Genomic DNA, 15777 nt, shown 5'->3' with positions numbered 1-15777 from the left:
ACTGCACGACTTTTAGCCAACAAATACTGCACCCACTGCGGAGACACACGACCAGCGGTCGGCGTGGGCCGGAGATTCAACGCGCGCCACGGCATCGCGGTTCGCAGAACTTCGCTGCCGAGACGCTATGCCACTTCGACATTTCAATTGCCAAGGAAGCACGGGTCACACAACGCAGATTCTGTACTGCCAGAGCTCACCGAGGCGAAAGCCGCACTGCCGCACCACCACTACTCGCGGCTTTCCGCCAAGTAACACAGAACCTACAACCAACACACAAGCAACGCAAGCACAATCACATTAGCAACGTTGAACAACGCGCGGTCCGCGCGAGCCGGAGAACGATCAAGCCGAGAACGAACACGCCACGGCGTCGCTCGGCGCCACCATCATGGCTTCTCAAAAATCCCTAAACGATCCTGTCCCTAGGCACCTAGGATCGGGTCACGTGAGGTATTTTTGTACAAATGACGCACGCCCGCCTCTCGTGCCAGTTCTCCTCGCTTGTTTACCTTTCCCGCGAAACCACGCCGCGCTGCGAGCAACCGCGCGGCTCGGACGCGCGCGCTCCGCAGCAATACTAAACAAAATCACGTAATCGCGATGTCTCAATGCATTACCGTTGCCAAAGTCATGTTGAAAGAAGTTTATAATGAACTTCGCAAATGGGACCGTGAGGTCGAATCGGCTGCTTTTACCGGCTTTTATGCAAAAAAAAACATGCTTTATCAGACCAGCCAAATGAGCTATTCTCATCAACCGCGGGTACCGGCCGCTGCCCAGTTCTTGCGCGATTTTAAAAAACGTCACCCTTATCGCTGACTTCTACTTGTCTTTCTCTGCTTGGACTTCCTGGGGCGCTAAGACGATCTTGCGAGCTAGACGTCTGGCGATACGAAAAAAATGTACACATTCTCACGCACTGCAAGACGGACCCATTTGCGATCAATTTGGAGTTTATGAGCACAAACACATTCTCGCTTGAGGAATCGCCGTGCTTTATTGAACAAAGTTCGGGTGGCCGCGCATCACTACGACAGCGCGCCGGCGAGGAGGCAGAATGTCATTTTAGACTTCGCGTTTAAATCGATTGACTGCGGCCTCAGGTGCCTTCTTACCACGGTAAGTGAAGCATCACGTAACCAAAGTTTTACGATAGCCAGCGCAAGGTTCAGAACGGTACGCGCGTAGAACCGGCCGACGTGCGACCATGGAACCGCCGTTTGATGTGTTCGCAGGCGTACGTACTGTGGAGCCTTGCCGACTCTTGCAGCGCATCCGCTAACCTTCACTTCCCTGCGCTTCTCGCGCGCACAGATAAGATGCACCCGGGGTAGGGAGGATTCGTTCCTTAAGTCAAAGCAGCCGCTTCTTTCCCATCTTCCAGGATGAAGCGTCGGCTGGCAGGCGCACGGTGCCGAGGGCAGCAAAATGCACATATTCGGCGTAACGCTCTATCAGCGCGTGTATTGAGGTACACCTGTGCCGGTGTGCATGAACCTCGAACGCACTCTGCTTAAAAGACTTCGTGCTGTCGCGAGTACTGCGAGGAACAAGCAACAGTTAAGCAACATGTGTTTTAATATGCACAAAAGCAAGTTGCTACTGAACACTAACTATGTATTCATAACGTAATGTACAGTACGTCTACGTGCCGCAAATGCACCATATGCGCTGTCAAAAGCAAGAATCACTGAACTGCAAGGCGTTCATTGTACAGATGCTGAAACGCATCGGATTCGGCCTGCGATGGCACGTTAGCATGATTCCGCCAAAAGAGCAATATTTCCCGCGGATATTCCTTCGTCCGTTGCCATCGCCGTGGCGCGGTACATTGCGTACAGCGTTGCGTGCGCGTTCATTTCACGAACTTTAGTTCCTCCTGTCCCACCTGGCCACAGCAACATCCGGGAGAGCACGGTGCAGATAACGCAGTGCAACAAAACACGGAGACCAACGCAAACCTGCCTGCACGGCGCCTTTGCCACGGTATGAAACCTACGGAGCAACACGTGTGAGCGCACGGAACCAAAACAAAGCCGCCATTGTGGCCCGAAAGGCGTGACCGCTACGGCAAAGAAATAAAAAATGAGCAAGAAAGAGGAGAACCTACTACGTCATTTTCTCCACACTTTTCTCCTAACGCGCAGAGGGGGTAGGGCCTCTCCTCAGTTTCCTTCCTCCGTGTTGTAGTTGTTAACGTTTCATCACCGTTCCTTCAACTGAGATAGAGGCGTAGTGTCCCTTTTCCCAGCGGCGGGGAGGGGGCGACCAAGACGGCATCGCTCAGCGGGGGGCGAGGGAGTAGGTTGACGTTGGTTTTTATCGTGAAATTCGCTGGTTCTGCGATCTTTTTATTACGTAAGCATTTCAACACTTACCCGTCAAGATAAACAATCCGTCCGTCAGTCCGTACCGCACCATATCTTTCAAAATAGAACCCGCAGCAGCGGGTGAATTCACCTTCGTGCAAGCTCTCAGACCGAAACGAGACCGAAGCGGCGAGAACGCAGCACTCACGAAGCTCTCAGCACTTGCCGCACTTTGCACTTTTCGCAGATCACTTTCAAAGTACTCGCGTGTTTTCAAAGCGAAGTAAACGGTGAGAACACAGCGCGTGAGGTTTTCAGCAGTGGGCGCACTCTGTCCGCATTGCAGTTCGCTTTCAAGATACGGTTCGCGCGGCCGTGTCACAAGCAGACGCCGCCGGAGAACGGTTGATAATGGTTCCACGCGGATGAGTGAAGCGCTAAAGAGCGATAACGACTCAAAATGAACGGAACGTCATCAGCGCACCTGGCACCGCCACTTGCAGTACTCTAACAGCTGACAGCCCCTAGCGTGTCCGTCTGAACAGCTGACAGCCCCTTGCGTGTCCGTAATTGCGCCCTCCCCCCCCCCCCCCCTTCAGATACATGCAGGATTGAGGTGAGTAACTATTGCTCGTGTAGTGCTTGCATTGTCGTGTGGTTTTCGCTGCATGTCTGACGTGTGATAATTTCTTCTTTAGGAAGGGCCAAGAAGAATTATCCGTAGCCCCCTAGGTCAAACTTTGCAACATAGTGGATCGAGAACTGTCAAGGTACCCGCCGTGGTTGCTCAGTGGCTATGGTGTTAGGCTGCTGAGCACAAGGTCGCGGGATCGAATCCCGGCCACGGCGGCCGCATTTCCATGGGGGCGAAATGCGAAAACACCCGTGTACTTAGATTTAGGTGCACGTTAAAGAACCCCAGGTGGTCGAAATTTCCGTAGTCCTCCACTACGGCGTGCCTCATAATCAGAAAGTGGTTTTGGCACGTAAAATCCCATAAAAGAAACTGTCAAGGCATTTTCCATAGGGCACCGCCATCACAGAACGATAGCTTCGTCAAAGTTATCGCTGCATCAGTAATACTTCCTGCACAGATACGCTCCGAGAAAGAAGCTGCTACAAATGTGAGTAGGGACTTCACCTTTTTTTACATTAGTGGTATAAAAAGGCAGAAATAAGTCGTAGTGAGCACTTTATGCAGGCGCTTAGCTTAGACAGAATGTTTGCCTCTAAATTTCTTACTGTGCAGCGGACCGGCTGAAATTCCCAAGTTGACAAAGAGAAAATGGCAGCAAAAGGGCCGCGGGTGTCAAAAGAGCAGGCGGCTTTTCTCGTGCAGTTCATCGAGCGGTTCATCCCCAAATTCCCAAGTTGACAAAGAGAAAATGGCAGCAAAAGGGCCGCGGGTGTCAAAAGAGCAGGCGGCTTTTCTCGTGCAGTTCATCCCCATACCTGGCGAGAGCTTCTACAGAGTTCTCGCCACGTATGACTGCTGCTCGAAAAAACGAACTGTGGGAGGAGGTGGCGGCGGTCCTTAAGGCACAGGGGCCAGCCGTAAAGACCACCAGCCGTTGGCGCAACCATTGGGCCAAGATAGCCCATAAAGCGAAAAAAGAAGCGGCCAGGGCCGCGAGCGAGAAGAGGTGAGCTTCTAATGATGCTGACAGTAACGTCGTTTCACGTTGTCGTTGTTGTTGCCGTGTTTGCAGGGCTACTGGAGGTGGCAAAGTGGGTGGCGTCGACGGCCGCGTCCTCGACGTCCTTATGAGGACAGGAGGGGTCCTTGTTTCACCCCCTAAGTTCTTCGCCGATAACGAGGTGCCTACATTGGATTTACAAAAGTGTTGTTTGTGAGACCTGCTGTGGCCTCACAAATTTTCAGCATTACATTGTAACACAATATTGCAAAATGTTTTAAGCCCCCTTTTTTTGCAAGTGACAATATAGGTTATGTACTCTGAGCCGCAACTTGTGTACATGATGCGCATAGCACACACTGCTCGCAATGTCTGAACACTACTCTGACTGCAGGACACAAGTTCAGAGGAAGCTGCAGGGTCCAGCAGTTCCTGCAGACATCCACCAGCGACAACTGCCTTCGGGGTGTCGGGCCCTGCAGCTGTTACTGGGCCAAGTGGGCTTACACGTAAGGCAGTGACCTAGCTTTTGTATTAGCATTGTTGTTTGCAGTTGCTGTATGATCTTGCTATGAAGTAAAGTACGTTACTGTGCTGTTATTGCCTTTGTGTCCAGCATCCAGCTCTTATTCATGGAGGAGAAATGCAAGACTACATATGGCATGATGTTTTAACAGAGATTCCTTGTGCTTCTTATAGGTTACTGCTACCAGCAACTTTCTGTGGCATCCTTTGCTCTAACTACCTGTTTTGTGTATCATTATTGTAGCTATGCAGCTATAATGACATCTCAAAGTGACTGGTTAGGACAATCAATCTGTGTAGGTCAGATGACAGTGAATGAGCAGTCTTTTCTTTTGCCTTGCATGAAGAGCCACCGGCTACCCCCCAGGTGCTGCGGCCTACCCCCCCCCCCCCCCCGGTACCTCAGCCTACCACCCAGGTGCCGCAGCCAACCCCGCAGGTGCCGCAGCCAACCCTGCAGGTGCCGCAGCCAACCCTGCAGGTGCCGCAGCCTACCCCTCGAGAGCCAGGGGCACCCCGTAGACAGCCCAGGCAGCAGGAACTCGATGGTGCTGTGGTGACGGCTACTGCCGAATACGTTCGCCAGTGCCAGTTGGCGGAAGTCAGAGCTCAAGAGGATGCCCGCTTCCGCCAACAACTGCTGGAGCAAAACTGGCAGGTATGTGTAAGGCCACAGATGTATATTTTTCTGCGTGTGAAATTGATGAGCATATGACCTCTCTAAAAATTATATTAATCAGTGAACAAGCATAACGTATACGTGTAGTCCTGTGGTGATATCTTGTACACATTCGCGTGATATTACGTGTAAATACCTACTCAATTATATGGCAAAAAAAAGTGGCGTTAAGTTCAAGGAAGCAGGTATAGCAATGTAACACATCTTAATGAAATGCGACGGCCCAAGTTTGATGGGCCAGAAAGATATTTCCAGTGTTTGAATATACAATGACAAGACAATAGCCTACAAATGCGGATGAATGCAACACATGAAGGCGTTGTTACTGAGCTTCTGTAATTAAACTAATTACACATCTGTGCTAACAGCACCACGAGGCCCACATGCAGAGCCTGCGGCAGCACCAGGAGGCCCACATCGAGAGCCTGCGGCACCTTGGGGAGGAGGTGGCGGGAATGCAGGAAGTGCAGTTGCAGCGCCTCGAAGTGGCGCGTCGGTCGTGCGAGACCAACGAGCGCCTGCTTCAGCTGCTGCTGGCTGCACTGGGGCATGGTGGCAGCCAAGCCCCTCCCCCCTCTCAGGCACCACATAATTAAAGGAAGCAAAGGTATCGTAGGCAAGGAATTTGTAACTTATCTTAAAATTTGCTGATGTATTAATGATATGAAGGGCGAATATTGCTAGTTTGCAAATAACTAATTGCTGAAGTCACCCTTTAATGCAACCATAAGTAGCATAGCCATGGCAGCATGAATTTTTTCTTCAAGGTTTACTTTACCAATAAGAGCGTGCACACCATCAGGCTCACCTGCAAAAGTGCCAGTAGGCCTGGCGTGTGCGGGCATTCCGACTGTGGCACTGCAATTTTGAGGTGCCTAGTTATTGTCATGTCAATTTAAGCACGACGCCACACTGCAAGTGTTCTACAATTTAATCCTTGTCATCGAATGGTGAACGTTTCAGGCCTTAATATAATGTCGAAAGCAACCTATCAGTATACACAGCAAAAAATCAAAAAGAAAAGTTATGAAAATTCCTTGCCTATGCTCCTTCTTTTCATTTGTAATGTTTATTTTTTGTTTAGCATTATGAAACATAGTTCCAGCGCACATTTGGACACGGACGAGGAGAGAAAGACAACACGAACGCCGGACTTCAACTGAATTTTATTCATGGAAAACAGGGCTTTATGTAGACAGGGGGAGGGGGTGGGGGACTACTAGTGCGCAGGACCACTCAAAAATATTTCCTTGGTCTAGGCAAAGGTCATCAGCGGTGTCAAAACAAAAATAAAAAGGAAAAACTTTTCCCTCTCTTTTTTACATCACTCAGTACAATCTTGTTCATCTCCCGCCCTACCTTGCTGATTCGACACACCCGTTTGCCCTGAGATAATCAATTTCTTTTGTCCCGAGTGCAACAGAAGGAGCACTGACACAGTAATCGTTTTCATTGTAGATACAAAACGCTTCAAATATTTCCCGGTGTTTTTTGTTTGTTGCATATGCATATTTGTTTGTGTCACTACGTACTGAGCTGGAATGTCTCTTTTCTTGCACATCTATCTCATTATCAAACATTTTGTTGTCATTCAGTGATCTTTCAGGTTGTGATACATTGTATGTTTAGCCCTTATGGTGCAATTTGTGTGCAATATTTATGCAGTTTGTCTTACTGAATATCAAAGTATAATGTTATGGCTCTTTCAGTTTCAGAGCGCCACAACAGCATGTTCCTTTCACATGTAGTGATGTACGTATACATTTCGCTGTGATAAATATTCGGTTAGCGTGTAATTTAAGCAGCTGCTCATTTCTGTTTATGGTGCAGTTTAAGCCAGTTGTTATTACTGTGTACTTGTGCAGCGTACAACAGTTTTCTTAAACGATGCATGCCGTTACCTGTGATATATTATGATGCAAGAACAATGTGATCCAATATTTATTCCAACGTGTATGTGATATGTTGCATAATGTCTCTACTACTGAGTACTCATGATTCTCACACTTCTTCAATGTAGAGACTGTCGCATGTGATGTGTACATAAACAAGTGTATGTTGAAGGCTGAAATACAGAAAGGTGCAGTTTTCCTCTAGTGCTTTTATTTACACATCGCAACCACATTTCTAGCGCTAGCTTGCACTGTACAAATATTACTGTATAACATTGCTGAGTTCTGCTATATACAAGTGAGGTCACTTTGTTGAAATCTATCAACTGCTCGTGCGTGCACACACTTCGCGGGAGCCACAGCGTTTGACATGTCGGATGACCAGTTGGACGGCATTTTCGTCACTCGAAGGGAACTTTGCCGTTGTTGCGAGACAAAATGGTGGAGGACATACAAGCTGCGCGTGCAACAGCACGTTCCATGGAGCGGAAGGTGTGACGTGCACTGTACATCTTGGCTTTCGTGAGCTTCTCTGTGCTAGTAGAAAGGGAGCAGACAGGCGCTTTTGTCCATCAATGCGTAAGGGGATACGAGTAAGAATAAACATTCTGCAGGCTACATGCATCTAGATGACGACAGCAGCAACAAGCAAATTGTTGCAGACACTTTGAAAATGCACTAATTTTTAGCTTGCTTTAGATCTCATCATCATCATCATCATCATCATCATCAGCCTGGTTATGCCCACTGCAGGGCAAAGGCCTCTCCCATACCTCTCCCATACTGGTCTCCCCGGTCATGTACTAGTTGTGGCCATGTTGTCCCTGCAAACTTCTTAAACTCTTCAGCCCACCTGTCTGCCGCCCTCTGTTACGCTTCCCTTCCCTTTGAATCCATTCCGTAACTCTTAATGACCATCGGGTTTCTTCTCTCCTCATTACGTGTCCTGCCCATGCCCATTTCTTTTTCTTGATTTCAACTAAGATATCCTTAACTCGCGTTTGTTCCCTCACCCAATCTGGTCTTTTCTTATCCCTTAACGTTACACCTATCATTCTTCTTTCCATAGCTCGTTGCGTCGTCCTCAATTTAAGTAGAACCCTTTTCGTAAGCCTCCAGGTTTCTGCCCCGTACGTGAGTACCGGTAAGACACAGCTGTTATAAACTTTTCTCTTGAGTGATAATGGCAACCTGCTGTTCATGATCTGAGAATGCCTGCCAAACGCACCCCAGCCCATTCTTACTCTTCTGATTATTCCAGTCTCATGATCCGGATCTCATATGTCACCACTAAAGATACTGTTTCACTTACTATAAATGCAGGCTTTACATAACCCTTCATACACAACTTTTATGTACCCGCCGTGGTTACTCAGTGGCTATGGTGTTAGGCTGCTGAGCACGAGGTCGCGGGATTGAATCCCGGCTACGGCGGCCGCATTTCGATAGGGGCAAAATGCGAAAACACCCGTGTACTTAGATTTAGGTGCACGTCAAAGAACCCCAGGTGGTCGAAATTTCCGGAGCCCTCCACTACGGCGTGCCTCATAATCAGAAAGTGGTTTTGGCACGTAAAACCTCATAATTAAATTTTTTTACAACTATTACATTTCTCAACAAATCATGAATGCTTTGCATTACGCAGACATCAACTACAACTTAGCATGGGAAATGTATCTGCAATTTCACAGCATGAAATGCACAATGCAATTATTTAAAACTGTGCATGCACCTAGCGATGCTGACGCTGCTGTTGACGTCGCAGCCTCTGCCGCACACTCCTCAGATAACGCATGTGCTGCGCACGGGTTGTGCCATACATGCCAATCACATTGTCGCGAACAGTCCGCCTTCTCAAGTAGTGCATTCTAGACCCCGTGTTTCGGGGCAGACTGTGTGGCATGGGGTCGCCGTTATTGTCAAGCTCACTACTACTGCCGCTGCTGCTGTCGTCATCGCTGTCATCACCTGATTCTATGTCGCCTTCAGAAAGGCGAAGGTTGTGCAACACAGCACATGCCGCGACAATGTTGGCTGCTCGTTCCGGCTCGTAGAGGAGGGTGCGATATCGCTGAAGACAGCGGAAACGGCTCTTTAAGAGCCCATTGCACCTCTCTACTACGGAACGCATGGCGGCATGTGCTGTGTTGTACTGCCCCTCGGCTGTGTGCACTGTAGGATGGCCAGGAACCGGGGTCAGGAGCCACGGCTCCAAGGGGTAGCCACTGTCACCTGCACAAAGATGGAAATAGTGCATTGAGTACTCCGCTGACGAGAGGCAAGTTGTCAACTGAGGAAAGCTACAGCATCATTCAACAAAGGTAGACTTCAGGGTTGCAAGTCCCAAGTAAAAGCATGAGTTGAGCAGGTCCATACCCGACACAAACTCTTAAACAATTTACAAGTGCACTATTCGGCGCCTGCCACAAACAAGAAATCAACACTTGTTGGTGCTATCAATAACAGTAGTAGCAGTAGCACTAATGTGTGTTCATTTCTTCTGCTTCTGGCAGGCACTGGGTGCAGTCAGCACTAACACTTGTTGCTTTCGTCAGCTCCTCGCACCCCCCCCCCCCCCCCATAATGTGCTTGTAACTTAACACTTCGAACATTGCCAATGGTGGCAGTCAATGTCTTCATTTTCATTTTTTTTACTCCGGACTTATGTTCTTGTGGTTTGGTTAAAAGTTTGGGTTGGAGCGGACACGGCGTTCTGCGCTACTGAAGCGTGACTGCGTCAAAAAAAAATGTTTTTTTCTCGCCGAGGAGGTATTCCCCGGAATTCACGATGTGCCCCTCTTGGAACCGCCGGCGCAACCATGTCGTCCGCCAGACGAAAGCGTCGTGGTCCGACCCCGGTCGCAGAGAGTCCAAGGCCAAGATTTTCATGTCCGCGTCGCAGATCTGAGGTAAAACGTAAACCAGAGAAAGTGCCCGTTGACGAGAGCAACGTAACTTTCAAAAAGGATCGCAGAAAACGTGAGTTTTACTTACGAACACGCAGTTGAGGGCGTAGTATCCCTTGCGGCACATGAACACAGCCTTGCGCTCACCCTTGGGTGCGATAATGGCTATGAGGCTGCCGTCTACGCATGCGATGACGCCGGGGATAGCGCCGCGCCGAATTAAACCTTCCTTCACGGCTGCCTTTTCCTCGGCTGTCTTTGGAGAATGGACCCACTTGTTGCGGGCCCCTGCGTTCACGACAGCCTCTGCCACACGTCGCGCGCGCTCGCTCACTCACCGTCGACTGCGACACACGGATCGTCTCCTCGCTCCCAACGGACGCTTGGAAGCTCCCGGTAGCAAAGAAGCGCAGCGCACACAACACTTTCCGCTCCACCGACAGTCCCGTCGCTCGCTCAGCTTCTAGTTCCCCCGCCAGTTCCTCGCACAACAACCGCACCGTTCCCTTCGAGAGGCGAAAACGCCGTCGAAAATGATCATCCGGCATGTCAAACGCGTCGTCTGGCTCTCCGTGTTCACGTCGGCGACGGTGAAGAGCTACGGCCATAGCGATCAGAGGGGCGGTCATTTTTTTTATGCCTTCGGAAACGACCCTGCCTCTGACCGTGCCAAAAATCCGTGCCTTATGCTCCACATAATGAGTGCGTCAACGTCACTATGACGATTACAGTTTTTGCGGGTTCCTGACGTCGCGTGATTGACAGACAAAATGGGCGCGGCCCGGTCATTTTCGACCAATGGCTGCGCGGTGATGGCGGCAAAAGGCATAAAGAAAGTAATAGAATTCCTACAAAATCGCACCCCATGCTTCATTCACTTTGCGCCACCGACCACAGCAACTCGTGGCGCCGCAGCGCTGTCGCTTATACTCGTCGGATCAAGTGTCATAACATTGATGACAACATCGGACTGCGTGCAGAGGAGCAAGTGTCACAATGCTTACGCATACTTAGACGACTCCCAGAGGAGTTTCTGTGTGATCTTTTTTTATCGGAAATGTGCAGTCGGTGGTGATCCAGAGCTGACAATGCATGTAAGAGGGGTGCTAAGCTTTTCTTTTTAAGAGATTCTTGCCCAGCTCCCAAAGACCTGCTCAAGCGATGACTTGTTGATAGCTGTATGTAGTTTTTTTTTTTTTCACATGCCCTCCAACCACCACGAATCCTACTGTGTAATGGCATTAGAGGAGTATTCACGTCCAAAAGGAAATGCAGCCGGTAATTGGGCTGCCTAAGGTTTGCGGCCCGGCGGCAGCTCCCTTCCCCCGCTTCCGTTGACAAGTTAGGGGCAGGGTTCTAGAGCAACATTACACTCGCTCCCCACAGTGGCGTAGCCAGAACATTTTTAGTGTGAGAGGGAGGAGGCAACACCCTCTAGAGAACTTAAGGCCTTCTGGCTGATCCTCTCCCCTTGAGCGACGTCACGCACAAGAGGCCAACATAGAAGTTCCGTGCAGCGTGCTACGAAGCTATGAGCGGCGCACCAGTTTTGAAAATGAAGCGCGGATATATACAATGGTTAAGCCCGGTTATTCGGAGAAGACCGAGGGGACGAAAGCGGCGACAACAATTTGATTAGTTCCAGGAGCCCTGTCGCTCCTTGAATAGCTTCGGGGTTAAACAAGTCCCGGCATGCTCGGCCATGCTATTGCATGCTTCCGAACGCACATTTTTTTTTGTAGATGAGACCAGTGCATGTAGTCTCAACACTTGTGCTGTACTTGCGATTGTGTGTACCGCGAGTCTTCATTGCCCTGGAATGTGGAGTGCCATGCCAAGATATGCCTATTAAGTGCTGCGTGCCCAATTGCCGGAGCAATTACGTGTACAAATCAAGGCAGAAAAATAATGTCTTCAAGTTTCCGCAAGATGAAGAAGCCCAGAGTGCCTGGATTAGGGCGCTACCACGTGCAGACTTCATTGTATTAGCGCACTCCAGGGTAAGATGTTCAGAACTTCTTTAAATAGTTACTTTTGAAAAATACGGAAAGGTTAATTGCTCAATTACAGAAAGTGCATATACAGAAAGTGATGATTCCTCAGAGTTCGACGCCTGCGAGGATAGACATAAATCTGAATTTGTGTTAAGGCACCTTTTGTGGTGTAGCGCGAATATTTTATTGAAGAACTACTGCTGCAAGATGAATGACAAAATATTGGATGCCAATGCTAAGGCAAGGAAGAGAAAAGCTGAAACTCTGCGCAATAAGGCAGCTGTTTTCGTGTAAATAGCTGCACAAATGTTTTATATCCCATTTCTAAACTCATTTGAGTTGTTGTAAATTAGTGGGCTGCGGTAATTAGTGCGTCGAAAGCAAAATTATTCGTTTGACCATAATCTAGATTGTAATAAATACATGTGTCCCCAATAAGATTGTTCATACGCAATTGTGAAGCTAATCGAGTGCATTACATTCCTCATTGCCGTGCCGTAAAAACCACAAGTACAAAATACGGAAGGAGAGGTTTTTATGGATTCAATTTACTTGAAGTAATAGGTATGAAGTATGGAGTATAATAAATAATAATAATAATAATTCACAAAAAACGTACATTACAAAGACGAAAAAGCGCGATGCTATAAAAGCTTCTGGCATCAATGCATGCACAAGCTTTACAAAGCTGTTTTGTATCTGTGCCTCTAAATAAATGCTTTGTAAGGTGCCTGCTGCTCATTCCGCAGTTTCGACTGAAGAAAACGTGTGGAGTGGTCAATAAAAGCATACGGCTGCTAGGTGAACCAAGCCGCGATCCCTTAACTGAACCCGTATCCCCGAGCGTGCCGATGGCCTCTTGCCCGTGACGTCACTCGCCGAGCACTCCGGCCTTCTAGTCTAGGAGGTGTTGGAGGAGGTCCCAATTGACAGTGGAGGGGGAAGGAGCTGGGCCAGTGCCATAGTGGCAAAAATTTTACTGTTAGTAAGCGTTAAAAGTGCCCGGCGTGCCCCCCTTGGCTAATCCCCCCCCCCCCCCCGCAATCGACGCAATCGACCTATCAGAATCGTTCATGACACACATGCGTGACATAACATGAATGACATGCCCCGAAGCTGACGTAGATGGCGTGACATCATCATCATCAACCTATTTTGATGTCCATCGCAGGACGAAAGCTCCAGCGATCTCCGATACCCCTGTTTTGTGCCAACTGGTTCCACGTGTCTCTAAATTTTCTAATTTCATCACGCCCACCTTATTCTCTGCCGTCCTCGACTGTGCTTCCCATCCCTTAGCACCCATTCTTCAACTCCAATAGACCAGCGGTTCTCTCCCTTACGCATTGCATGGTCTGCCCAGCAGGACTTCTTCCTGCTAATGTAAACTAGAATATCAGCTATCCCCGTTCACTCTCTAATCCACATCGCTGTCTTCCCGTCTATTATCGTCACGCCTAACATTTTTCATTGCGTCTATCGTTGCGTGGTCCTCAACGTCTTCCCAAGCTTCTTTGGTAACCTTCAAGTTTCCGCCCCATATGTTAGTAACGGTAGAAAGCAATGATTAGCAGTAAGCTCCATGGTCATTATTTAGTAATGCCTGCCGTAGCCTCTCCAACTATTTTTTTTTATTTTTGTTAATTTCCTTGATCAGATGCCCCTGCGAGTAATTAACCTCAATAAACGTGTTTTTACGCAGGTTCTAGAGGCTGATTGCCGATTATGACATTTCGTTCTCTCGCCAGGCTATGGAACATTACTTTTCTCTTCTCAATCAGGATCTTACACTTTCTTCGCTAAGGTCCTCAAACGTTTGATGCAAATAGTTTGCAGTGTTGCTGAGTATGCCGATGTCATCTACAAACCGTAAATTGGTGAGCTATTTACCGTTATCATTATTAAAAAACTAGCGCAAAATAACAGGGACACAGACAGAGAAGACAGCAGGACGTCTTCTCTGTCTGTGTCCCTGTTATTTTGCGCTAGCTTTTTAATAATGGATGACCCACCAACTAGCCCAGCTTGCTGCCTTGATCGGATTGATATTTACCGTTAGCCCTCACTCCTAACCATTCCCAGCCTAACTGCTTCCACACCTTTAAGTATTCAGTGATAGCATCGTAAAGATTTTGCCATTGATCATACGAAGGCTTTTGCAGATATCTGACTATGCAAAGTCGGCGCGTTAGTGTCGTCCGTTCGAAATCGACATTCGTGAGAAACTTCAATTTTGACTGCTGTTCGGAGTCAGTGCTCTGCTGCCTAGATGCCCCGATCTAATCATACCACTACAATTCAAGCGCAGGGAGCACGCGTTTCATGCATAGCCAATATCAAAGCGTAAACTGCCAATGTTCATTTATCATATACTATAAGCTTGTTCGCTTACTCCCGTAAAATTAGGGTGTGAATTAGAAAGACTGGGGTGTTCCAAGGGCGTTCTATTATTAAACACCCTTTTCTGTTAAAAAAGGGTGTTGCAAGGGTGAAAAGATAAATACACCCGCATTACACCCATAAGGGTGTGAAAATTTTAAGAGTGATATATACCATAAATGATCAGGTTATTTCTTCTGCCTCTGTTTTCCAAGTCGTCCATCTGGTTCCTAACTGAAGTAAGCTGCCCATGAAGTTCTGATATTGCGGCTTCCATATCTTGTACCTTCGTGGCTAAGACTTTCAGGCTGGATAACTGCCTCTCAATACCGTCAATCCGTTCAGTTAAAGAAGAAAGTTTGTCTTGTATCTTGTTCTGGGATACCTGCAGGCATTCCATTGTTGAATTCATTTTGGTATGGCCAGATAATATTTCCACTAGCATCTCTCTTTCTGTCGGACCAGGATTTGATTCAGTATAGCCGCAAGACAACAGATCTTTCAATAATGAAAAAACAGAAGACAGAAAGTTCTGAACACCCAGTGGGCAGGGCAGCAGCACTAAAACACGGTCGTCACTTCGGTAACAATGTTCACATTTAAATTTACTAACCTGCAGCGCAAAGCAAAAAGGAATGCTCAGCATGTTGCCGTGTCTGTTGCTGCCATGCCCACTGGCGAACGGCTCCGGTGGTATTCTTATAGTCGTTGGAAGTGCCACGTGACATGACGTCGCCGATGTCGTCAAAGGTATAGTCGCTGATAGCCAGAGATGATCCGGTCCTGAGATGACACCGTCGTAGAGCAATGTCACTGATACAGCATCAAATTCTTGAAAATGGGCGCCACATGTCCTTTGATGAAAATCATGCGGTGCCAGCAGAGCTCCGAGAAAGACCTGCAGCGCAAAGCAAAAAGGGTTGCTCAGCACGTTGCCGTGTCTGATGCTGCCATGCCCACTTATCAATTATGTAGAACTTCCTGGAACACACGCGGGCACCAGCGATTACTCTGGAACCTTGGATGACTCATCTATAAAAGCTGACGCGCTTGACCGGCAGATCAGATTTTCGACGATCGCCGAATGTGCTCGCCGGTGTCACTGCACTTTGAGTGTAGCTTGTTCTTCTGCGCACAGGTTTGCCCAATAAAGATTTAGTTTCGCCATTTTGTTTTGCTGCCGTGTTTTTGACCGTCACTACCACGTGACAATAATTTAGTATGCCAACACCGATCCACTAGAGTCGCAACGCAACGGTCATTTCTGACTGAAAATGTGGAACAATTTACAAGCCATGTAGCTTGAATATGGAGGGTGCCTGAACAAAACGAGAGGACTGCACTGTGTACTCAGTGCGTGTTTAAACTGAATTGTAACGCTTGCTTAAGCTGTATCTTGAATTATTAAGAATAATGTGGCAGAATAAAACATTGCTTTTTCTGCCATACAGGG

The 15777-nt window shown here is 48.2% G+C and overlaps 1 long non-coding RNA gene across 1 annotated transcript; it reads left to right on the top strand.

The window, feature by feature from the left end:
• Window positions 1-4965: 4965 nt before the first annotated feature.
• Window positions 4966-7243, top strand: LOC140216660 (uncharacterized). The gene is made up of 2 exons (XR_011893236.1): window positions 4966-5132; window positions 5522-7243. It is a non-coding gene; the product is annotated as an uncharacterized lncRNA (long non-coding RNA).
• Window positions 7244-15777: the final 8534 nt, after the last annotated feature.

The sequence above is a fragment of the Dermacentor andersoni genome, chromosome 3 (assembly GCF_023375885.2).
Source record: "Dermacentor andersoni chromosome 3, qqDerAnde1_hic_scaffold, whole genome shotgun sequence".
Classification (NCBI taxonomy): Eukaryota; Metazoa; Arthropoda; class Arachnida; order Ixodida; family Ixodidae; genus Dermacentor; species Dermacentor andersoni.
Note: the sequence above shows the minus strand (reverse complement) of the source record. Positions and strands in the feature narration are given on the sequence as shown.